This window comes from Triticum aestivum, chromosome 1B, assembly GCF_018294505.1.
Source record: "Triticum aestivum cultivar Chinese Spring chromosome 1B, IWGSC CS RefSeq v2.1, whole genome shotgun sequence".
NCBI classification, from domain to species: domain Eukaryota; kingdom Viridiplantae; phylum Streptophyta; class Magnoliopsida; order Poales; family Poaceae; genus Triticum; species Triticum aestivum.
In genome coordinates, this window is record NC_057795.1 from 472,397,023 (window position 1) to 472,423,976 (window position 26,954).

The window sequence follows — 26,954 nt, forward strand, 5'->3', positions numbered from 1 at the left end:
TATGCCAAAATTTAAATTATAGAACTCCTATGGTTAAGTGAGGGTGATAAAGTTGTATAGTCTGATTGCCTTGTTCGTTGCACTAAACACCTCCTTAAAGGACCAAAGACTTGGATAAAGATTGTTTAGATTTATCCCGAACACCCCTATACTAGCTACGAGGGGGCAGAAGCTGACGACTGGCCAACCCTCAGATTTTATAAATGGTCGCACAGGAGGTAAAATTTTAAATAAACAAGCATTATATTGCATAAATGAACTTGTTCATCTTACAGGACATGATAAAATGAATGCATTCATTCAAAGATTACATCCTTCGTACATTGCTCCGCGACAAGGCGGGATCCCTCCAGGATGCCGTCATACTACATTTCGGGTCGGCGGTGCTCCTTACCATCAGGTGGCCCCTCGGTCATCAGCTTCTTGGCGTCCATCTTTGCCCAATGCATATTAGCACGGGCAAAGGCCATCCACGCACATCAATGCAAACCGATCTCTTTTTGACTTCAAGACACGGGCAGGCACTAACAAGCCACTTCACGAGTCCGAAGTAGCTACTGGGCATGGGCTCGGCAGGCCATAGCCGGACTACGTGATCCTTCATGGCCAGTTCGGCCGCCTTGTGCAGCTCGACCAACTGTTTCAGCTGGTCGCTAAAGGAAACCGGATGTTCTGGTCTGAGGTATTGGGACCAGAACAACTTCTCCATGGAGCTCCCTTCTTCGGCTCGGCAGAACTGTGCGACATCTGATATGCTGCACGGCAGATCCGCAAACGCTCCTGGAGAACTCCAAATTCGGGTAAGTAAAAAGAATGTCTCCTTCACATGCTTGCTTTGCATGTTAAAATCTTTACCCGCCGCAATCTTCATGGCCGCCTGGATCTCCTGGAGGGCCCTCTGGGCTTCGGCTCGGGCATCTTGTGCACTTTGGAGGGCCTTGGCAAGCTTGGACTCTTGAGTCTTAGAATCATGCTCCAAGGACTCACACTTCTCGACGGCGTCCTGGAGCTCTTGCTGGACCTTGCTAACCCGGGCCTCCTGCTTCTCGCATGCGGTGCGTTCCTTGGCTGCTTTGTCTTCAGCCTCGGCCAATGCCTTCTTGAGGGCGGCCACCTTGGTTGTGGCCCCTAACAAACTTCATGACACTTTAATTAGCATGAACCATTCATCTTTCATAAATATGCATACAGGGTACTACATACCTTTACTTTCCTCGAGCTGCTTCTTCACGAGGCCGAGCTCTCCCTCGGCCCGCTCCAGGTCCTGCTTTAGTCTGGAGACCTCCGCCGTATGGGCGGCAGCAGCGAGCCGTGACGCCTGCTTAATCACATAGACATCTTATGTTAGACTCCTGCGAATATTATTGGATCCTCTGTTCGGCTTTTCTTTTTGAACACCAAACAGAGCATCAGGGGCTACTGTCTACACTGTGATATTCTTTCACAATCTTATTAGTTACCTCAAAGCCCGTTAAAAGGCTGGTGCAGGCTTCGGTCAGCCCGCTATTGGCGGACTGGACCTTCTCAATCACCGCACCCATAAGGGTACGGTGCTCTTCAGCGATGGAAGCGCTTTGCAGCGCCGCCAATAAAGTATCTGGCACCTCTGGATGGGCTGAGGTCACTTGTGGAATAGGCGCACCACCTTCTGTTAAAGAAGGTTGCGACACTAATTTTGGAGCCGTATTGGTCCCTAGAATTGTCTCTGGCTGGGGGCTGAATTCAGGATGGCCCCCGCCGTCAGCATCCATGGGGGTTTGCTCCCCTATGTGTCTGGATGTCGAGGTTTGACCCTTCAACGCCGCCTCGACGGTATCCTCATCTTCGCCCTGGCCTGGGCCCCTTTGGGACGATACCTTAGTGTCGTCCACGCCTTTGGGGGAGGAGGCCGTCGGGAGGGTCTCGCTGTCCATCGCATCCAGGTCCAATGAATCTTCTGACGAAGATCGCTCGATGTCGGACCCGGTCGGACTGCAGAATGCGTGACTCAATATATTAATGCTATGCAAAATGTGAGACTGGACATATGAATGTGTCCGGGTTTCTTTGTACTCACGATTTGGCCAGGGGCTTTATCCTGGGTTCCCACTCTGGGCTGCTGTTGGTGGCTGCGGTGGATTCATCTAGAAGGGAAGTTTTCCCCTTCTTAAACGTTTCAGCCTCCAAACGTGTGGAGGCCGTCCTCTTCTTTCTCACCCTTGCAAGGGGGGACTGGCTTTCCTCTTCTTCCTCCTCCTCTTCCTTGTCATCTTCGGCGGAGGAGTGGGCCTCGGTGTCTTCGGACACCATGTCCGAAGTACCCATGCGGCGGAGCCCGTCCCTGGTCTCCTTGGCCTCCTTCTTGGCCTTCTTCTTCGGTGCCTTATATGGCGCCGGAACCAGCATCTTCATCAGAAGTGGGCCGGCTTGTTCTTCAGGCAGCGGAGCCGGACAGTAGATCCGCTCTGCCTTCTTCGTCTAGCCCTGGGAGAATCGTTAGGGAAATATTAGGTGTTTTCCCCAAAGTATACAAATAAAGGATACACCTTGGAACATATAAAGACTTACCAAACTTGTGGGGCGGGACAGTTTGTGCCCGCGATCCTCGGCGGTGTCCGGCCACGACTTGTCGGACTTGAATAGCACCTTCCAGATGTCTTCGTGTGTTGTGCCGAAGAACTCTACCAAGGTTTGGTGCTTGGCCGGATCGAACACCCATAGATTGCATGTCCGGCGTTGACATGGAAGGATCCGACGAACTAACATCACCTGGACCACATCAACAAGTTTGGTATTCTTGTCCTCCATGTGCTTGATACGCGCTTGGAGCGTCGACAGCTTGTTTGATGAAGACCATTCTAGGCCCTTTTCGGGGCAGGACATGAGCCGCAGTGGGGCTCCGGATTGAAATTCGGGGGCTGCGGCCCATTTGGTGCCGCATGGCTCAGTGACATAGAACCACTGTTGTTGCCAACCTTTGACAGACTTGTTGAATTTACCTAATGGTCATTTGACATTGGGCATCTTGCTCACCATCGCGCCTCCGCACTCTGCGTGTTCGCCGCCTACCACCTTTGGCTTCACGTTGAAGATCTTTAGCCACAGTCCGAAGTGTGGAGGGATGCGGAGGAAGGCCTCGCACACGACGATGAATGTCGAGATGTTGAGGAAGGAATTGAGGGATAGGTCATGGAAATCTATCCCGTAGTAATACATAAGGCCACGAACAAATGGATGGAGGGGAAACCCCAACCCGCAGACATAGTGAGGGAGGAATACAACCCTCTCGTGGGGTTCCGGAGTAGGGACGATCTGTCCCGCCACTGAGAGATGGTGCGCGATTTTCTTGGCTAGGTATCCGGCCTCCCGGAGTTTCTTGATATCCTTCTCCATGACATAGGAGGCCATCCACTTGCCTTGCGCTCCGGATCTAGACATGGTTGGAGTGCTTTTTGAGCGGAAGAGGTGGGTGCTTGGGCGTTGGAGCTCAAGAATGAATGAGCAGAGGAAGAAGAAGGCGTGGGTGAAAGAAGGAATCCTTATCCCTTTATAAAGGCAGTAAAAATCTTGTGCCTCCCCACTTTCCCCAAACTTCGCTTATTCCCCAAGCACCGTGCAAAAGGCACGGTTGGGTTACCCATACCCGTATTGATGAGAATCCCGTGATAAGGGAACACGATCTCTGCATTGACAAGGCATGCTAATGAAACCACACCTCGATGTACGGGACGACGGGCTAAGAAATGGTTCGAATAATGACCGGGCAGTGGCGTGATGTCATGCTATGGGAAATTTTCAGCAGATTGGACTCGTGGAATATTATACTCTCTACGGTGGTATGTGGAATTTATTTTGCAGAGCCGGACACGATTCTTATGTTCAAGATCTACTTAGAAGTATTCGGAGAAGGAACCCGCCTTGCAATGCTGAAGACAATCTGCGCGCCGGACTCATTGTCATTGAAGCCTGGTTCAGGGGCTACTGAGGGAGTCCGGGATTAAGGGGTCCTCGGACAGCCGGACTATATGCATATGCCGGACTGTTGGGCTTTGAAGATACAAGATAGAAGACTTCGTCCCGTGTCCGGGTGGGACTCTCCTTTGCGTGGAAGGCAAGCTTGGCGATTCGGATATGAAGATTCCTTTCTCTGTAACCGACTTTGTGTAACCCTAGCCCCCTCCAGTGTCTATATAAACCGGAGGGTTTAGTCCGTAGGACAGGGACAATCATAACCATAGGCTAGCTTCTAGGGTTTGGCCTCTTGAATCTCGTCGTAGATCTACTCTTGTAATACTCATATCATCAAGATCAATCAAGCAGGAAGTAGGGTATTACCTCCATCGAGAGGGCCCGAAACTGGGTAAACATTGTGTCCCCCGCCTCCTGTTACCATTAGCCTTAGATGCACAGTTCGGGACCCCCTACCCGAGATCCGCCAGTTTTAATACCGACACTGTGTGCATGCAGGCGTGCGAGTGTTGCGTGCATGCAAGGGTACGTTTCAGTGTTGCATGCATGTGTGCGTACGTGCATGTGTTCATGAGTGCATGTGTACGTGTCTGTGTTGCACGCATGCATGCGTGCATGTGTTAGTTATGTGTATGTGTTAGTGTTGCATGCCTGCATGCGTGCGTATCTTGTGTGTGTGCATCTGTATGTGTGGGTGAGGCTACACGTCAGTCGACTGACTTTTTCATATCTAGTCATTAGATTTTCCAATCGTTGGATACGAAATCAAGGGCCTGCAGTTTATCTTCAAACTCCACCCCAGAGCCACCAGCCACCACCAGCCGAACCGTCGGCCCCCTCCGCCCATGGCTTGCCCGCGCCGCCACGCCGCCCTACCCACCCCGAAACTACTCCCCACCGCCGGCCCGCTGCCGCATTGGCCATCCCTCTAGGCCCCCCGCGCCGAGCTTTTTCTCTGGCAATCCCAATGCCACCGCCCAATCACTGCGCCCCCCATCACCGGCGACTGCCAACCAAAGGTCTCAAGACTTCGAATACCCACTGACCACTAATTTATTACCATTTTTGTCCTTTAGATATGCGCTGACGGGTGGGCCCTATGGTAATGTGCGCTGCTGAATGTGGACCGTTTGACTGGTCAATTGATCATGTCATCAACAAATTATGGAGCTGTATGGTGAGCTAGAGACCGTATGATCACCGTAAAATGTATTTTATTAACACAGTACAGACTCAAACTACCATTTCTTTCTTTCATATACGGGCTGACAGGTGGGCCCCACGGTTACGCGCCCCGATGGTGCAACACTAGTTGCGCCATGTGGAACGTTTGGCTGGTCAATTGATTGTGTCATCAACAAAATACGGAGTTGTACGGATGAGCGAGTGATCGTATAATCATGACATGTATTTTTTAACACGGTACAGACGCAAGGGCTCATATATACACGCAAGCACTCACCACTATAAGCGCACACACGCAGACCCTACCCCTATGAGCACCTTCGAGAGAGTGAGCCAGCATATGATCTTGAGATTTTACGAAGTCGCCATATGTGCCTCGTAGTCGAGTGGAACGTCTCCTCCCACTGAACGCACGTCACCGAAAAATACTGAAATTAACCCAGGATAAATGCGAGCACCGGGACTTTAACCCTAGTGGGATCGAGAAACCATTGTCCTCCTAACCATCCAACCACATGTTGGTTAGCATGACAAAATGTATGTGGTGACCGTGATGAGCTTATTCTGAAGTCCAGTGACCATATCGTGCTTTTGCTTCAAATACAATGACCGTAAGTGTCATCAACAAAATACGGAGTGCACATGAAATGCAAAGTCCGTTAGTGTCATCAAGAAAATACGAAGACGTATTGTGAGCTAGATACCATATTATCACCACCAAAATGTATACGGTGACCATAATGAGCATATTCTGAAGTCCAGTGACCGTATAGTGCTTTAGCTTGAAATACAGTGACCGTCACGCGTGAATGTGTCGTGGGCATGCATACTTTTAGAGGGCCGAGAGATAGCTTGTGTGCGTACGTGAAAGTGGTGTAGAAATAGGGGGTGTCCGGTGGACACAAAGAGAGATATGCCCTTCGTTTCTCTTTCCCGTGACTAATATTTCAGGAGAATATATAAGCATTCACAATGCAGAACAAATATTTTAGGATGCACCATGCAATTAACTTTCATGTATAACATTGCACTATTGTATATGCTTATTTTCTTAGTGGCCGATTGCGTGTGTGGTGTGGTGGGCACATCATTTCTAGTTGTGGCGGGTCAACATGAGGACTCATGGGTCGGTTCCATCCTGCGCCACATAGGTTGGACCGAGACACGTTATACGAAGACCCATGTGGAGGACTCGGCGTACAACACGAAGCTACCAGAGTTGTGGAGGATTCTATCCCCACTGGTGATAAGCCGACTATATATGATTTGTAACCCTAGGCCCCGAGTATGTTATAGAAGCTTGGGGGCTAGTTCGTCGATAGTATACACACACGCACAATGCATGGTATTCATGTGTACTTTGTACACACCCCCATCACTAATATACAGTGCCAAGAGTAGGCTTTTTCCTCAACTGCAAGGGTCCGAACTAGGGTAAAACTTTGCCTCGTATTACCATCCAGCCTAACAGTCAGGGATATCCTACCGAATGATATGATGGAATCATATCTGCCAACTACTAACAGAGAGGTGTGTCTGGGGGGGGGGGGGCAATGTGTGCGAGAGAGGCCTAAAGATAATGTGCGTGCAGGAGACACGTAGGCATATATATGTGTCTATAGAGGGCTAGTAGAGACCATGCATGTGTATATATGCATGTGAGAGAAATAGTGTTTTCCAACTAAGATTAGTGAAAAGAGTGGTACATAGTAGTCAGAGAGAGAGAGAGAGAGAGAGAGAGAAAGAGAGAGAGAGATAGATAGATAGAGAGAGAGAGAGATAGAGAGAGAGAGCATGTGGGTGAGACACCCCGACACCCCGAGAGAGATTGTGAGCATGTGTGAAAGAGAAATGTTGATGCATATAAAGTGTGTGCACTTATGCGTTAGATAGAGAGATATATAGCGCGTTTGTGAGAATGGGCCGAAGCATAGTGCATCTACATGTAAAAGGCGGCTCTACGCATTAAATTAAAACATAAATGGCATTATTATTTCTGGATAGATCATGAATTTTGCAAATTGCGTATAGACAAAAATCGGTCTATCAGACACCCATACTCTATTAATTCTAGCATGTGCATGTGTTTGTTTCATATTATCGATCCATAGAGTGAGAGCGGTTTAAAATACAGGCAATGGATTGCTTTTGCAATTCATATATAAACATTAATTAGTGCACTCCATGTTGTTAGTGTGAAGCACTTTATATATTTGTCACTTGAATGGATACATTCCAAATTGCTAGCTACGAAATAGAATACTTGTTGAATTCAACATAAAGGGGGTTTCGAAGATTCGAATTCATAGGAAGTGCATTCATCTATTTGAACCCGAGAAAATGCCATTTGTAAATCAGATCTAAAAGGGGTCATCAATCTTTGTTATGTGTTTGAACATGTTGTATATCCATATGCATGTCTAACTATTTTTTTTGCAACCAAGGAGATTATATATGGAACCATGCATGAACTAAGGTAAGTTGCATATTTTTTAATATATACTCGTGTACAATGTATATTCAAATGTACCCCCTCCATTCCAAAATAATTGTAGCTTTAGGATTTTCAAGAGTAAATATTTGTGAAGTTTGACAAATCCGGAAAGTTCAATTCAAGAGAACCAAAAATGTTAATGCTTCTGCTCCCAAATATTGAAGGAAGCGCCAAATAAGCCTCTGGTCACCCAAAACCGCCCGAGACTAATGTTTGGTGGTAGGAAATTACTGTCCTGACTCTAGCCCGTGTAGCCTATCGGCCCGATGTCCGAAGGTCTAAACTGGGGTAGGTTTGTAACTTCACCAAGACGCCAGTCTCAACCGCCTCCGAGAAGCATTCATACGCCATGGGTGCCTAAACACCCATGTGCTCGGTCGAAATCTATCCCGCCCATATTTGGGGCACCTGAGATTACTGTCCTACCCCCAACCCGCAATATGTCCGAAATTTTAGATGGGGGCAAAGTTTGTAACTTTCCCCAAATTTCAAACAAGCGCGTTCCAAACCGAAACATTGTTCCCCCTTAGTTCTCCCTCCCTCCGTTTCCCCATTCATACTTTGTGGGCGCCAAAACGCCCCTCCACCAGCCGCGAAACCCCAGCATCCTCCGTCCTCCACCCCATAGAGCCCAATCCACTGCCACCCTCCTCCATCACGTCGGAGCCTGTTCCCCGACATCGTCATCCAACGCAACTGCAACTGCAATGCCCTCAAGGACTTAGCAGCTGAAGACGAGGCAGAGCTGCCTCCACAACGCCGACGCCGACGTGCGCCACACCAGAACCACTCTAGCCACGCCATCCTGCGCCTCACCGCTGTCACTCCACTGTCGCAACCATCCACCGCACCGGATCTGTTCCCGCTACTTCGTCGTTCACCGCCTCGGATCTGGTTCCCCGCCGCCAACAGATGGCCACCGCACCACACTCAACAACTTGGCCATGGGTTCGTCCAAGGCTCCACCGTCCTCCACAACTTCTCATTTCCAGCGAACCACAAGAAGATCGTTGGAAAAACATATGGAGGACATAGCACTGCCAGCAGAAAGAGGTACTCCTCTTCCCTTATTCGTGCAAATCTTACATCTCTGCTCACACCGTATTCATCCCACGAAAGAAACTAGTTGAGCGCTTCTTAATGCATCTTCTTCGTGATACTAAATGCACAAGGTTTCCTCCCTTTACTATTTCACCTTTACTAGAGGTCAGTAGCCCGCCTGGATTTCAATTCAGGGTCAGTCGAACCACAATTAAAAGAAGCAGCACCCGCTTAGGCGCGCGGAGCATCTTGTCCGCCTGTTCACCGGGGAAGCGGCGCATTAGTTTCTATCATAGGGGTGTGGGATGCAGGAGCTGCTTGTGCCCGATATGGAGGTCAGCGGGGCTTGAATGGATGTCGGGGGGCGGTGCCAAGCACGGCAGTGTGGTGAGGTCGAGGGGAGGGCGCACGCAGGGAACTGGGCCGGTGGTCGCTGGCATTTCGAGGAAGATCGTCAACACTGACTGGCTGGAGGTAGATGAAGGCGATCTGCCCGTTCTTTCTACATCGGACGATGCAGAAAAAATGGGATGACCTATTTGTTTTCAATTGACTGTTATATTCATAGAATCCTGCAGTGATTTAGTGTGCCATGCATGTTTTAGAGCTATCATATGTCTCCCATCATTTATTTCTCACCAACCTACTATTTGCTACCTTTACACTATACTAATTGTGCACACACTTCACCCATACTCTCAGTACTGTTTTTTATGCATGGGTATTTTAGACTCTGACGCAGTGTTGATGAATGCAGAATAGAAAAGACAAAAGTCGCTCAAGTGTAATTCAAATATAAGCATTAAGCATTTCAGCACCCTAAAGGGTGCAGTGTCAACAGTTGGAGAGAGTAAACGTAGCTCTGCAGTTGATGATCTCAATTGCCACACACAACCATCCCAGGTGCTTGCTTTAACTTCGCGCTGTCAAATGTGGTTGCATGTTGCATATGGTGTCTAGCTTGTATTGCTTCCAGTTTAGTTAAATTGCATCTGCTTACTTTACACACTATACCTTTGATAATGACATGCCTTCCTGTTTTTGCTACATCCTACATATGTCTATTAACCATGTTCGTACATCAAACTAATGCTCTTTTGTATCCCTCATCAATCACTTATGATGAGACAGTCACCCAAGTGGGTTACTGTGAGACACCCTACTTGTTTAAGGAGTGCAGTGTCATCCTCCCCACATTATTCTCAAGAAAAAGCAAGGCTAAATGAGGATAGTCAACATAGCTCTCTAGTTGATGACCGCAATTCCCCCACACCACCATTGCAAGTGCTTGCTCTTACTTGGCAGTGTGATATGTGGTTGCATGTTGCATATGGTGTCTACCTTGTAATGCTTCTAATTAGGGTAAATTGCATCTGCTTAGTTAACACATTATACCTGTGAATATGACATGCCTTCTGTTTTTGGAACATATTACGTCTTTCTATTAACCATGTTCTTACATCAAAGTACTTTTCTTGTGTATCCCTCATCAATCACTTCTGACGATACACCTTCAAGTTGATGGTGTAATATTGGTTGCATCTTGCATATCATTTCAAACATGTATTGCCTCTAATTTGTTGAAGTGCCACTTATAATGAGACACATCTAACTTGGTAGAGTGATTTTGGTTGGATCTTTCATATGATGTCTAGATTGCATTGCTTCCAATTTGTTGAAATGCCTTCTGCTTAGCGTTTTTCATACATATTCCATCCTCCTACAATGTGGTTGCCATACATAAAAGTTGTGTTCGTCAGTATCATGCATCAACGAATTTGGAAGTGCGAATTTCATTCCTTTTTCTTGTGTGTTTACTTGACAAGGCAAAATCTGAAAGGACGAAGGCACGGAATGATGGTGGTCCTCTGGAGCAACCGAAACAGATGATCTCTGCAGATTCTCCTGCTACTCGTACTGCAGTGCAAGTTCCAAATCTCATCTCCCCTACTGCACAACCCAAGGTGCTTGCTCTAACATGGCAGTGTGATATCTGGTTGCATGTTGCATATGGTGCCTAGCTTGTATTGCTCCTAATTTGTTAAATTGCATCTCCTTAGCTTACACATTATACATGTGAATATGACACGCCTTCCTGTTTTTGGTACATACTACATCTGCCTATCACACCATGTTCTTACATCAAACTACTGTTCTTGTGTATCCTGCATCTATCGCTTATGATGAGACAGTCATGCCTGTGGGTTAATATGAGACGCGCTACTCTTGTAAAGAATGCATTTCATCCTCTCCACATGATTCTCAAGAAAAAGCAAGCCTAAATGAAGATATTGAACGTAGCTCTGTACTTGAAGACCGCACTTCCCCTACACCACCATCACAGGTGCTTGCTCTAACTTCGCAGTGTGATATGTGGTTGCATGTTGCATACGGTGTCTAGCTTGTAATGCTTCTAATTAGGGTAAATTGCATCTGCTTAGTTTACACATTATACCAGTGAATATGACATGCCTTCCTATTTTTGGTACACACTACACCTATGTGTTAACCTTGTTCTTACATGAAACTACCTATCTTCTGTATCCTGCATCAATCACTTACGATGAGTCACCTTTATTCGTTGCATATTGCATATTATTTCTAGCCTGTTGCCATGTATTGCTTCTAATTTGGTCAAATACATTTGTTAGGGCACCCTTTTAATTTGGCAGAGTGATATTGGTTTCATCTTTCATATGGTTTCTAGCTTGCATTGATTCTAACAAGTTCAAACACCTTGTGCTTAGTTTACACTTTATACATCATACATGTCAATATGTCACGCCGTCCTGTTTTTCATACATATTCCATCCTCCTATCATGCGGCTGCCTTACATGAAAGTAGTGTTCGTCAGTATCATGCATCAATGAGTTCTGAAGAGCAAATTTTATTCCTTTTTCTTGTGGGTTTGACTTGACAAGGCAAAATCAAGAAAGAGGAAGGAAAAGAGTAAGGAAGGCGATGATGGTGGTCCTCTGCAGCAACGTAAACGGAGCATCTGTACCGATTCTCCTTGTACTGCTAGTGCATTACAAGGTCCAAGTCTCCGCTCCCCTACTCCACCATCCAAGGTGCTTGCTCTAACTTGGCAGTGTGATATCTGGTTGCATGTTGCATATGGTGTCTAGCTTGTATTGCTCCTAATTAGTGTAAACTGCATCTGCTTAGCTTACACATGATACGTGTGAATATGACACGCTTTCCTATTTTTGGTACATACTATATCTGTCTATCACACCATGTTCTTACATGAAACTACTCTTCTTGTGTATCCTGCATCACTCACTTATGATGGGATACCTTTAAGTTGGCAGTGTGATATTGGGTTGCGTCTTGAATATGATTTATAGCATGTATTGCTTCTAGTTTGATGAACGCCACCTATGACGAGACAATTTTAACTTGGCAGAGTGATATTGATTGCACCTTCCGTATGGTGTCTAGCTTGCAATGCTTCTAATTTGTTGAAGTGCCTTCTACTTAGTTACCACATCATAGGTGTGAATATGTCAAGCCGTCCATTTTTTCGTACATATTCCATCCTCATATCATGACTTTGCCTTTCATCAGAGTAGTGTTCGTTAGTATCATGCATGAATGAGTTCTGAAGAGTGAATTATATTCCTTTTTCTTGTTGGTTTGACCTCACAATAAAAAATCCATAAAGCTAAAGGAAATTGGCAAGGCATTGGATGATGGTGGTCTTTCCGAGCAACTGAAATGGAGGTTCTCTACAGATTCTACTCCACCGTCCTCCCAACAAGATTCGCAAGACAACGCAAGGTTAGACAGTCAATGTAGTTGTGTAGATGATGAGCACATCTCCCCTACTCCACCATCACAGGTGCTTTCTCTAACTTGGCACTATTATATGTGGTTGCATGTTGTGCATGATGTCTAGCTTGTATTGCTTCTAACTTTGTTGAATTGCATCTGATTACTTTACACATAATGCCTGTGAATATGACATGTGTTCCTGTTTCTAGAACATACTATATCTGATCACACCATGTTCTTACATTAGACTACTGTTCCTGCATATCCTGCATCAGTCACTTATGATAAGGCATCCTTAAGTCGCCACTTTGATATTGGTTGTGTCTTGCATATGATTTCTAGCATGTACTGCTTCTAATTTGTTGAAACGCCATATAGTTTGAACTTGGCAGAGTGATATTGGTTGCCTCTTTCATATGGTGTCTAGCTTGTAGTGCTTCTAATTTGTTGAAATGCCTTCTGATTAGTTACCACATCATAGGTGTGAATATGTCATGCCATCCTATTTTTCATACATATTCCATCCTCGCATCATGTGTTTGCCTTTCATCCGAGTAGTGTTCGTCAGTATCATGCATGAATGAGTTCTGAAGAGCGAATTTTATTCCTTTTTCTTATCGGTTGGACTTCACAATGCAAAATCATTACAGCTGAAGGAAATTAGTCCGGCAGTGGATGATGGTGGTCCTTTGGAGCAACTCAAACAGGGGGTCTCTACAGATTCTACTCCGCCATCCTCCCAACAAGATTTGCAAGACAACACAAGGCTGGACAGTCAAACGTAGCTGTGTAGATGATGAGCACATCTCCCCTACTCCACCATCACAGGTGCTTTGCTCTAACTTGGCACTATTATATGTGGTTGCATGTTGCGTATGATGTCTAGCTTGTATTGCTTCTAACTTTGTTGAATTGCATCTGCTTACTTTACACATAATGCCTGTGAATATGACACGTGTTCCTGTTTCTAGGGCATACATGTACATGATGAGCACATCCCCCCTACTCCACCATCACAGGTGCTTGCTCTAACTTGGAACCGTTATATGTGGTTGCATTTTCCGTATGATGTCTAGTTTGTATTGCTTCTGATTATGTTGAATTGCATCCGCGTAGCTTACAACTTATACCTGCAACAATCACTTACCCATAAGACCCATTTAACTTGGGACTGTGATGTAGGTTGCATCTTGCATTTTCATCTAGCTTGTACTGCTTCTAATTTCTTGAAATGGCACTTACGATGAGACACTTTTTACCTGATAGAGTTATATTGGTTGCATGTTCATATGGTGCCTAGCTTTCATTTCTTGTAATTTTGTTGAAATGCCTTCCGCTTACAGTTTTTTCATACATATTCCATCCTCCTATCATACGTGTGAATATGCAATGTTGTCTTTTTTGTATATGTTCTATCCTCCTATCTTGCGCTTGCCTTACATCAAAGTAGTGTTCGTCTGTATCATGCATCAACCAGTTATGCAGAGCTAATTTTATTCATCTTCTCGTGGTTTTGACTTCATAAGGCAATACCAGAAAATAGTAAGGAAAATAGTAAGTTAGGGGATGTTGGTGGTCCTCCGCACCAACGCAAACAGAGACTCTCTAGATTTGCCACTGCTACTGCTAATGAAGTTGAAGTCCCAAGTCTACATGATGAGTTCATCTCCCGTACTCCACCATCGCAGGTGCTTGCCCTAAGTTGACAGTGTGATAATTGGTTTCATGTTGCATACGTTGGCTAGCCTGTATTTCTTCTATTTTGATTAAATTGCACCTGTTGAGTTTATACGTTATGCATGTGCATATGACATGGCTTTTTGTGTCTAGAATACACTGCATGGATCTATCATACCACGTTCTTACATCAAAGTACTCCTATTGTGTATCCCGCATCAGTCACTCATGATTGGATGCTTTTAACATGGCAGTTTGATAGTGGTTGCATCTTGCATTGATTTCTACGGTGTATTGCTTCTAATTTTTAGAATTTCCACTTATGACAAGACCCTTTTAACTTGGCAGAGTAATATTGGTTGCATCTTTCATATGGTATCTAGCTTGCATTACTTCTATTTTCTTGAAAATCCTTCTACTTAGTTTACACATCGTAGCTATGAATATGTCTCGCCATCTTGTTTTTCTTACATATTCCATCCTCATACGGTTGTCTTACATCAAAGTATTGCTTGTCTGTATCATGCATCAACGAGTTCTGAAGAGCATTTTTATTCTTTTGTGTTGTGGGTACGGCTTGACATGGCAAAGTCAAAAAAGAGCAAGAAAAATAATATAGTAGGTAGTGGTGTTACTCGTTGGGTGAAATGGAAAAGGATCTGCCATCGAGATTCTACTAGTACTTATAGTACAGTAGAAGGTCCAAGTCCACCGGCTAAATCTACAAATGCAGTGTCACCTACTTCACCAGCTGCAACATCCGCTTCAACTATACCAGCATCTCAATGAGTTACTTGTTCGTTTGCTCCGGAACTGACCAGTTCCCAAGCTGCCTTCACACCTAACACTACTTCCGAAGCACTGCTGACACAACAGGACTTGGCAAGATCAGATGAACCTCGAGAGCATCAACACCAAGACGGTACCTAACCGCGTCAAGTTGCAGTTCCATGCTCCTTTATATGCACTCTCACAGTTTGATGTACACTAACACTTTCCATATTCGTTGTTGAACTAGCACCACGACGCAAGCGGAAACAGACATCAGGGATAATGCTTGACAGATTAACAAAATCTAAAGGATGAAGAATGGAGATCAATTTTGAGGCAGGTTTAAAAAGGCCATGTGATGCTACTGAGTCAGCCAAGTTAGTGTCAGAGGCAGCCGTTCCCGTTAGGTGTCATGCACTTATCCTGCCAACATGGATCCAGTACAGGAATGAGAAAGACAATACCCAGTTTAACACCTTCCTTGAGCATTTATCCGTAAGTAATGTTATTCATCGCAATTAGTAATATTGTCTTGCTCTGTCCCATAGTTTCTAGCTTCCTCCTAATAAGACTCACATACTTTTTTTCAATAGATGAGGTTCAAGTTGGATCCGAAAGATGATGCAACTAAACAAGCATGCACTCATGTTTTTCAGTCTGCTCTACGACAGTATCGGTACCACCTTAGAAAATCTCACTTTGAAGGCAAGGCTAAGAATGAAAGCGCCCAAACATCTCAAGTGGAATATATTACAGATGAAGATTGGACAGCCCTCGTTAAACACTGGTCTGTTTCAAAGTATCAGGTAGGCTATATGTATTTGATCAGACCACATATTGAACTTTTATTTATGTATGTGCCTTACAAGTGTATCTTCTTGTAGGCTAACTGTTTAAAGAACAAGACCAACCGTTCTAAAGTGAAATTCCAACAGACAACAGGATCTCGTAGCTATATTGCACACTGCGAGGATCTTGTAAATAGCTGCTACTTCCTTCTTTTTCTGTGCCATACTATCGTATCTATATTGACTTGTTCCAAATACAGAGGAACGCCCGTGCGGACCAAAAAGAACCTAAACAAATGCAGTGCAAATCTTCAAGGATTGCCACACCAGCAAGATGAAGGGCATGAGCACACCAGTTCAAGCCGTTGTTGTAAGTCCTTACGCCTCCTGCCTTTGAACTGATTGGTACTGTGATGTTTTCATTTAACTACTTGGTTTGAAGCCAATGTCAGTTAATCTGTTCACTTTTATACACAGTTGTCTTAACGTATCATTTCACCTTACATGGTTTTAAAGAGATGAAGGATATACTTTTGGTCTTGATCTATAATCTAGTTGTTATGTTCACGTGCGCACACAATGATAAAATAGCCTGTTTGTTTTATATCTGTTTGCCCATGATATGAATGATGTCATACTATGTTCATACGACTTTAAACCATGTCTCTTTATCCTTAGATGTCATTGAATGTGAGGAAATAGATAATACAGTAGCCATGCTACATGGACATATGTTCCGAAAGTGATTTTATTATGTAGTTGGCACTACAATACATGCTAATGTATTATAGTAATTCACCAAAATAAGTTATGTATAAACGTGTAACCTACTTTGTTTGTTTTTGTCTCATTAGTAACTTATTTGGTACACTAATCTACAAGTTCAAACTTTCAGGAAGCTATGAAACAAATGATTGAACAGCCACAACCACCTGAAGGTGACGAGGCTACCACAGGCACAATGTCACCTCTTTCTGCAGTGTGTTAGTATCTCTCCACTAACAGTGCAAAAAGCATCTTCCTGCATAATTCTGGGTTGGTTGTCAAGGTAACTTCGTCCAAATCGCCTATTGAACAAAATCTTCCGGCTAGACAGAGTGATATATCTGTGCTCCAGATAAAAGTCCAATCCCTAATGGACGTCGTTTCGGAAACAAGAATAGTGGTTGACAAATGTCATCAAGATATGAATGGTTTTGAAACCAAACTATAAGACATTCGCTTCGTTGTTCAAGAGCAATGGTGGAAAGAAGGTGCAGATCATGCGGCTCCATCAGATTCTACAACCTGAAACATTAGCACTCAGGTCAAATGATCTATGCTTCTATACATACATCATTTATGATGCTGCCAAAGGCTGCAGTAATTTCGATGCTATTTTTTATAGTGCAGGTTTATCTTAGTAATGTATTCGGCCGAAAGGTTCGTAGGAGCCCAACATGCCAACATTCGTCGGGCCCATTCCAATTGGGCTAAAAACGATTATGGGCAGAAATTTGCATGTAGCCCACTAAAAATATCTGGGCCTAAATCAGCATAAGCTTTCATATTTTTCTGGTAGGCCTGTGCCCGCAGTGGCCCTTTAACAGGCCTAAACATAATTTGGGCCCTCAGTAACAATAGGCCGTTTATAGGTGTAAATATCTCGAGCCCATAAAAACATGGGCCTTTAACAGGCCGAAAGTGAGATTGGGCCCTGACAGTGCCAAATAACCCACTGGTCTTAGCAGGCCGAAATGGTGGCCCATTTACGATGCAGATCTTTCACAGGCCGGAATTCGGACAAGCCGTAAATGCACCGACCTAATACATGGGCCTTTAACAGGCCAGAAGTTTGGTCGGGCTAGATTAGCGTCATTATTATATGGGCCATTAATGGGCCCGATGTGACGTTGGGCCACATATGGCCCATGGATTTCGTCCGACGTTAACATGCCAAAAATCTATAGTGGGCCTCTAACAGGCCGAATGTTAGACATGGCCGAATATGACCCAAATCCTTCACAGTCGTTTATGGGCCGAAAGATTCAATGGCTTATAAATGGGCCCAAATGAAGAAGGACCATTAACAGGCCAGAAATACACCGGGCTGTAATTCGGCCCAAATACTTAGCGGACTGTTAAGACCAGAAGTGACCATCGGCCGCAATGATGACAAGTTTAGGACAGGCCGTTGACGGGCCGATTTGACACTAGTCGTACGGGCCTTAACTGAGAATGTTGGGCCTTTAGCTAGGCTGGCCCATTATGGTCTGCAAAATCTTGTGGCCTTTAGCTGGGCTGGCCCATTGTGGTCCGCTAAATCTTGTGGGCCTTTAGCTGGGCCGGCCCATTATGGTCTGCAAAATCTTGTGGGCCTTTAGCTGGGCTGGCCCATTATGGTCTGCTAAATCTTGTGTGCCTTTAGTTGGGCCGGCCCATTTAAACTTTATGGGCCACTATTGGGCCCGTCCACGTGTCAACATATCATAGGCCCATCTCGACCGATGGATGAGTGACACCTGTGCTAAAGCGGAGCTAACGCATGGTTCCGTCGGCCAATGAGAATTTTACACATGGAAAATCGGCATTGGTCATGGCTGTTAGCGGGTTAGCGGATCCAAAACCGGACCCGATAGCTTAACGGCGCTTAACAGCGTCCCGTTACGGTGGATGCCACGTGTCAGTCACCCTTGACGAAAGCATTCTATGACGCGTGATTTATCGTCATGGAAGTGGACACTTCCATGATGATAATTTTGGTAATGTCATGGAACAGTTCTACGACGGCACAAGTATGACTATCTTCATTCTGTAATAAAATCGTCATGGATGTACATGCATGAAAAAAACCGCGACCTACTGTGACAAACACGTATCATCACGGAAGTGTATTTTTTTTGTAGTGCGTCTTGACTCTCGGGTATAAACTTTGGGCCACTCTTTGAAGTTATTTGTGTTGGTTGAATAGATGAATCTGAGATTGTGTGATGCATATCGTATAATCATACCCTCAGATACTTGAGGTGACATTGGAGTATCTTGGTGATATTAGGGTTTTGGTTGATGTGTGTCTTAAGGTGTTATTTTACTACAAACTCTAGGGTTGTTCGTGACACTTATAGGAATAGCCCAACGGATTGATCGGAAAGAATAAATTTGAGGTAGTTTCGTACCCTACAATAATATCTTTGTTTATTCTCCGCTATTAGTGACTTTGGAGTGACTCGTTGTTGCATGTTGAGGGGTAGTTATACGATCTAATTATGTTATTATTGTTGAGAGAACTTGCACTAGTGAAAGTATGAACCCTAGGCCTTGTTTCCTACCATTGCAATACCGTTTATGATCACTTTTATCACTTGCTACCTTGCTATTTTTATAATTTAAAATTACAAAAACCTATATCTACCATCCATATTGCACTTGTATCACCATCTCTTTGCCGAACTAGTGCACCTATACAATTTACCATTGTATTGGGTGTGTTGGGGACACAAGAGACTCTTTGTTATTTGGTTGCAGGGTTGTTTGAGAGAGACCATCTTCATCCTACGCCTCCTACAGATTGATAAACCTTAGGTCATCCACTTGAGGGAAATTTTCTACTGTCCTACAAACCTTTGCAGTTGGAGGCCCAACAACGTCTACAAGAAGGTTGTGTAGTAGACATCAAACTTCCCTCCCAGAGGGGGAAATCATCATCATCATCATCACCAACAACTCTCCCATCTTGGGGAGGGCTATCTTCATCAACATCTTCAACAGCACTAACTCCTCTCAAACCCTAGTTCATCTCTTTTTTCAATCTTTATATCAAAACTATAGATTGGTGCTTGTGAGTGACTAGTAGTGTTGATTACATCTTGTAGTTGATTACTATATGGTTTATTTGGTGGAAGATTATATGTTCAAATCCATTATGATATTTAATACCCCTCTGATCTTGAGCATGTTTATCGTTTGTGAGTAGTTACTTTCGTTCTTGAGGTCATGGGAGAAATCCTGTTGTAAGTAAGCATGTGAACTTGATATGTGTTCAATATTTTGATGATATGTATGTTGTCATTCTCTTAGTAGTGTCATGTGAACATTGACTACATGACACTTCACCATATTTGGGCCTAAGGGAATACATTGTGGAGTAGTTATTAGATGGTGGGTTGCGAGAGTGACATAAGGTTAAACCCGAGTTTATGCGCTATTCTGTAAGGGACCGATTGGATCCAAATGTTTAATGCTATGGTTAGAATTTATTCTTAATACTTTTCTCATAGTTGTGAATGCTTGTGAGAGGGTTAATCATAAGTTGGAGGTTTGTTCAAGTAAGAACAACACCTAAGCACCGGTCCACCGACTTATCAAATTATCAAAGTACCGAACACAAATTAAGCCAACATGATGAAAGTGACTAGATGAAATTCCCGAGTACCCTCAAGAACACTTTGCTTATCATAAGACACCATTTTGGCATGTCCTTTGCCTCAAAAGGATTGGGCTACCTTGCTGCACTTTTGTTACTACTATCGTTACTTGCTCGTTACAAATTATCTTGCTATCAAACTACTCCGCTACTTACAATTTTAGCACTTGCAGACATTACCTTGCTGAAAACCACTTATCATTTCCTTCTGCTCCTTGTTGGGTTTGACACACTTACTTATCGAAAAGGCTACAATTGACCCCATATACTTGTGGGTTATCAAGGCTATTTTCTGGCGTTGTTGCCAGGGAGTGAAGCACTCTTGGTAAGTGGAAATTGGTAAGTAAACATTATTACTACATGCTGAAATTTATTGTCACTTGCTACAATGGAAAACAATTCTTTGAGGGGTTTGTTTGGGGTATCTTCACCTCGACCGGAACCACAATTAGTTTCCCCTCAACCTACTACACCTACTGAAAATATTGAATATGAAATTCCTTCGGGTATCTTAGAATAACTGCTAGCTAATCCTTTGCAGGATATGGAACCGAACATCCTGATATGCACTTAATATATGTGGATGAAATTTGTGGATTGTTTAAGCTTACAGGTTTGCCTGGAGATGAAGCTAACAAGAAGGTTTTCCCTTTATCTTTGACGGGAAAAGCATTAACATGGTATAGGCTATGCGATGATATTGTATCTTGGAACTGCTATCGATTGAAATTGGAATTTCATCAAAAAAAATATCCTATGCATCTAGTTCATCGTGATCAGAATTATATATATAATTTTTGACCTCGTGAAGGAGAAAGTATTTCTCTAGCTTGGGGGAGGCTTAAGTCAATGTTATATTCATGCCCCAATCAACATGAGCTCTCAAGAGAGATTATTATTCAGAATTTTTATTCGCGGCTTTCTCGTAATGATCAATCCATGCTCAATACTTCTTGTACTGGTTCTTTCATGAAGAAGAATATTGAATTCAGGTGGAATATTTTAGAAAGAATTAAATGCAACTCTTAAGATTGGGAACTTGACGAAGGTAAAGAGTCGGTATTGAACCTAAGTTTCATTGTGTTAAATCTTTTATGAATACCTATGCTTTTCAAAAGTTTAGCACTAAATATGGACTTGACTCTGAGATAGTCGCTTCCTTTTGTGAATCTTTTGCTATTCATGTTGATCTCCCTAAGGAGAAGTGGTTTAAGTATCATCCACCTATTAAATAAGAAGTTAAAGAACTGGTAAAAGCTAAAGAATAAACTATCATTTACAATGTTGATCCGGTTGTTCCCACTGCTTATATTGAAAAACCACCTTTCCCTGTTATGATGAAGGAACATGCTAAAGCTTCAACTATGGTTAAGAAAAGTTATGTTAGAACACCCAAACCATCTGAAAAAATCAAAGTTGAACCTAGTGTTGCTATGGTTAAAGATCTCTTAGTTGATAATATTGATGGACATGTTATTTACTTCTATGGTGAAGCTTCTAGAATTGCCAAACCTGGAGGAAAAGATAAACATAGACCAGTTGTTGGCATGCATGTTGTCTCAGTTAAGATAGGAGATCATTGCTATCATGGGTTATGTGACCTAGGTTCTAGAGTGAGTGCTATTCCTTTCTCCTTATATCAAGAAATTAAAGATGAAATAGCACCTGCTGAAATAGAAGGCATAGATGTCACTATTAAACTTGCTAATAGAGATACTATATCACCAATTGGGATTCTTAGAGATGTTGAAGTCTTGTGTGGGAAAATAAAATACCCTACTGATTTTCTTGTTCTTAGCTCCCCAAAAGATGACTTTCGTCCCATTATTTTTGGTAGACCTTTCTTGAACACCGTCAATGCTAAAATAGATTGTGAGAAACAAACTATCGGTGTTAGATTTGGTGATGAATCTCATGAATTTATTTTTTCCATGTTTAGTAGACAACCTCACAAGAAAGATTTGCCTAGTAAGGATGAAATTATTGGTCTTGCTTCTATTATTGTGCCTCCTACTAATCGTTTGGAACAATATTAGCTAGACCATGCAAATGATTTGCATATGTGTGAAAGAAATGAAATAGATAGAATCTTTTTTGAACAACAACCTCTGCTTAAACACAATTTACCTATTGAAACTCTACGAGGTCCTCCTCCCTCTAAAGGTGATCATGTGTTTGAATTAAAATAATTGCCAAACACTTTGAAATATGCTTATCTTGATGAGAAAAAGATATATCATGTTATTATCAGTGTTAACCTTTCAGAACATGAAGAAGAAAGATTATTGAAAGTTCTAAGGAAGCACAGAGCTTCTATTGGATATACTCTTGATGATCTTAAGGGCATTAGTCCCACTCTATGTCAGCACAAGATTAATATGGAACCTGATGCTAAACCCGTTGTTGATCACCAACATCAGTTAAATCTAAAGATGAAAGAAATAGTAAGAATGGAAATATTTAAACTCCTGGAAGTAGGTATAATCAGGTAAAAAAGAACATTACCCTCTGCCTTTTATTGATCACATATTAGAATGATTATCTAAGCACACCCATTTTTGCTTTCTTGATGGTTATTTTGGTTTTTCACAAATACCTGTTTTACAACCTGATCAAGAAAAGACCACTTTTACTTGTCCTTTTGGAACCTTTGCTTATAGACGTATGCCTTTTGGTCTATGTAATGCACCTGCTACCTTTCAAAGATGTATGACTGCTATATTCTCTTATTTTTGTGAAAATATTGTTGAGGTTTTCATGGATGACTTTTTTGTTTATGGGAAGTCTTTTGATGATTTCTTAAGCAATCTTGATCGAGTTTTGCAAAGATGTGAACAACAAATCTTGTCTTCGATTGGGAGAAGTGCCACTTTATGGTTGACGAAGGCATTTTTTTGGGCCATAAAATTTCTGAAAGAGGCATTGAGGTGGACAAAGCCAAGGTTGATGCAATTGAGAAATTGCCATGTCCTAAAGATATCAAAGGTATTCGTAGTTTCCTTGGTCATACTGGTTTCTATAGGAGGTTTATCAAAGACTTTTCTAAAATTTCTAGGCCTCTTACGAATCTTTTGCAAAAGGATATTCCTTTTGTGTTTGATGATGATTGTTTAGAAGGCTTTGAAACACTAAAGAAAGCCTTAATTACTGAACCTGTTGTTCAACCACCTGATTGGAACTTGCCTTTCGAAATTATGTGTGATTCTAGTGATTATGCTATTGGTGTTGTTCTAGGACAAAGACTTGGTAAGAAACTAGATGTTATTCATTATGCTAGTAAAACTCTAGACAGTGCACAACAAAATTATGCTACTACTAAAAAAGAATTCTTAGCAGTGGTGTTTGCTTGTGATAAATTCAGATCTTACATTGTTGATTCTAAAGTGACAGTCCACACCGATCATGCTGCTATAAAATATCTTATGGAAAAGAAAGACGCTAAACCTAGACCCCTTAGGTGGGTTCTTCTGCTACAAGAATTTGATTTGCATATCACTAATAGAAAATGGGTAGAGAACCCCGTAGCTGATAACTTGTCTAGGCTTGACAATATTCTTGATGACCCACAAACTATTCATTATAGCTTTCCTGATGAACAATTAGCTGCAATAAATGTTTCTAATAATACACCTTCGTATGCTGACTATGTTAATTATATTGTTTCTAAATACATACCACCTAGCTTCACATACCAACAAAAGAAAAAAAAATTCTTCTATGATTTAAGACATTACTTTTGGGATGACCCACATCTTTATAAAGAAAGAGTAGATGGTATTATTAGATGTTGTGTACCTGAGCATGAAAAGGAACAAATCCTACGGAAATGTCACTCTGAAGCCTATGGAAGACATCGGAGATAGAACCAGTCATAAGGTATTGCAATCTGGTTTTTATTGGCCTACTCTCCTCAAGAATGCCCGTAAGTTTGTCTCGTCTTGTGATGAATGTCAAAGAATAGGTAATATCGGTAAGCGTCAAGAAATGCCTATGAATTATTCACTTGTAGCTGAAATATTTGATGTTTGAGGATTTGATTTCATGGGACCTTTTCCTTCCTCTAATGGGTATACATATATTTTGGTTGCTGTTGATTATGTTATTAAACGGGTAGAAGCTATTCCAACCAGTAGTGTTGATCAAAACAACTCTATTAAAATGCGTATGGAAGTTATTTTCCCAAGGTTTGGAGTCCCTAGATATTTAATGACTGATGGTGGATCACACTTTATTCATGGTGCTTTCCGTAAAATGCTTGCTAAGTATGATGTTAACCATAGAATTGCATCACCTTATCATCCTCAGTCTAGTGGTCAAGCTGAACTTATCAAAAGAGAAATAAAACTAATCTTACAAAAGACTGTCAAAAGGTCCCGAAAGAATTGGTCTAAGAAATTAGATGATGCACTTTGGACTTATAGAACAGCTTATAAAAATCATATGGGTTTGTCTCCATATAAAATGGTTTATGTAAAAGCTTGTCATTTGCCTCTTGAGTTAGAACATAAAGCATATTGGGTAATTAAAGAACTCAATTATGATTTCAAACTTTCTAGTGAAAAGAGGTTATTTGATATTAGCTCATTAGATGAATGGAGAACCCAGGCTTATGAAAATGCAAATTATTCAAAGAAAAAGTTAAAAGATGGCATGACAAAAGAATCCAAAGGCATGAGTTCAAAGTTGGGGAATATGTTCTTTTTTACAACTCTCATTTCAGATTCTTTGTAGGAAAACTCCTCTCCAAATGGGAAGGACCCTATGTCATCGAGGAGGTCCATCGATCCGGAGCTATCAAAATAAATAATGCCGAAGGTACTAACCCGAAGGTTGTCAATGGGCAACGAATAAAACACTATGTCTCAGATACGCCCATTAATGTTGAAAGCAATATCATCCAAACTTTGACACCGGAAGAACACATAAAGGAAACCTTCTGGAACACCCCAGAATCATGAAAAAGGGAGGTATGTGATACGGTAAGTAAACAGACTCCAAAAACTCCGCGAAATACTTTTTGTCAGTTTTGGAATATTTAAAAAATTAGGAAAATAAGAAACTTCCAGAAAAGTGACCCTTGTGGGCACGATACACCAGGGCACGCCTGGCAAGCCAGGTGCGCCCCAGTGGGTTGTGCGCACCTCAGGTACTTTCTAGACTCCATTTTTCTTCTGTTCTACTTGTTCCCCAAGATAAAAAACTTTATATAACTCCCAAACCTGTTGACCTCCGTATCACGGAGAAATCTCCTGTTTTCTTTTCTCGCAGTTTTCTGTCAAATCTGTTGAGCCAGGCATCATGTCTTCTTCTCCCTATAATCAAATGGAAGATGATGCTTGGTTGATGAAGATCGAGCTAAAGAGAGAAGTCCCAGTTGGAGCAGCTAAGGAGGACAAGAGCAACGAGGCCACCGGAGATCAAGTGCCGATGGACGAGCAAGCCTCGCCTGCCGATGAGTAAGAGGAAGATATCCTTAAACCCTACTATGCTCATCTTACCCCCAATGAGATTGCAGCCTTTAGGATCATTGAAACGGTTCGTATACAAAATAAGTTTCTCACTCGTGAAAATATTCTGCATATGGAGCACATCGCTTCCCTGCGAGGCGTCATCCAAAGATTGGAGAGTCTCTTGGTCCTTAAAGACCGGATCACTTCTACTTCATCACCACCAAAAAGACTGAGTATCGGGAATGGGCACTCCCCTTGGCCTTCGCCAAGTTTGGGGGAGGTGCCCTGGTATCATATCATCTCCACTACCTTTTGTCTTTACTTTCTTAGTTCGATCCATGGTTATTTTTTGCTATTAGATGAATAAAAGTTTAGTTCGATCCTTTCTTTTTGTGAGTTTTCTTAGTGATCAGTCCTTGTAATCGAGTGCGAGATATATAATAAAGTTTAGTTTGAGTTTTGCCTTCTTTACTGTCTTGTTTCAACAAAAATAAAGAAAATAAAAGAAAATATCATATGCTAATCTTATGGTAGGTGATGACATTACACAAGGAAAAGTATAAGTAGAAAATTTTATTGTAGATTGACAAACATAGCATTGGTCAATGATGCAAATCGTGAAATAATTAATAAGGGAAGAGAAGATTCACATATAAATATACTATCATGGAAATCTTTTATGATTGTGAGCACCCATCAAAATATTATATGCCAAAATTGTTGACGTTGGACAAGGAAGACAACTTAATGATTTTGTGTTTGCTCATATTCACATAGAAGATATATTGTCATAGATCCTTCAACATGTGGTGCTTGCCCATATCCTTGCTAGCCAAAAAACTCCACACTAAGTAGAGATACTACTTGTGCATCCAAAACCCTTAAACCCAAATCTTGTTTGAGAGTCCACCATACCTACCGATGGATTGAGTAAGATCCTTCAAGTAAGTTGTCATCGATGCAAAAAGGGCAATAAAAATTGCTTCTAAAAGTGTGAGATCATTTAGTGTAAGGGAAAATTGAGTGTTGTACGAAATTGTGATGGTGAAGAATAAAAGCGACAGACTACATAATAAAGGTTGCCATCACAAGGGGCAATATAACGTGACGTTCTCTTGCACTATGGGGTTGAGCATACAAACAAAGAGCGCATGGCAACCTCTGCTTCCCTCTGCGAAGGGCCTATCTTTTACTTTCATGTATTTACTTTCATGCAAGAGTAAAAGTTTTTCTCTCTATTCCTTTTATTTTTCTCCTTTGGCAAGCATCGTGTGGTGGGGAAAGATCTAGGCACATGTATCCAGTTGAATATGGGTAACATTAGTTATTATTGTTGACATCACTCTTGAGGTGAGTGCATTGGGAGGCGAAACTATAAACCCCTATCTTTCTATGTGTCTGGTTGAAATGTTTTGCTCAT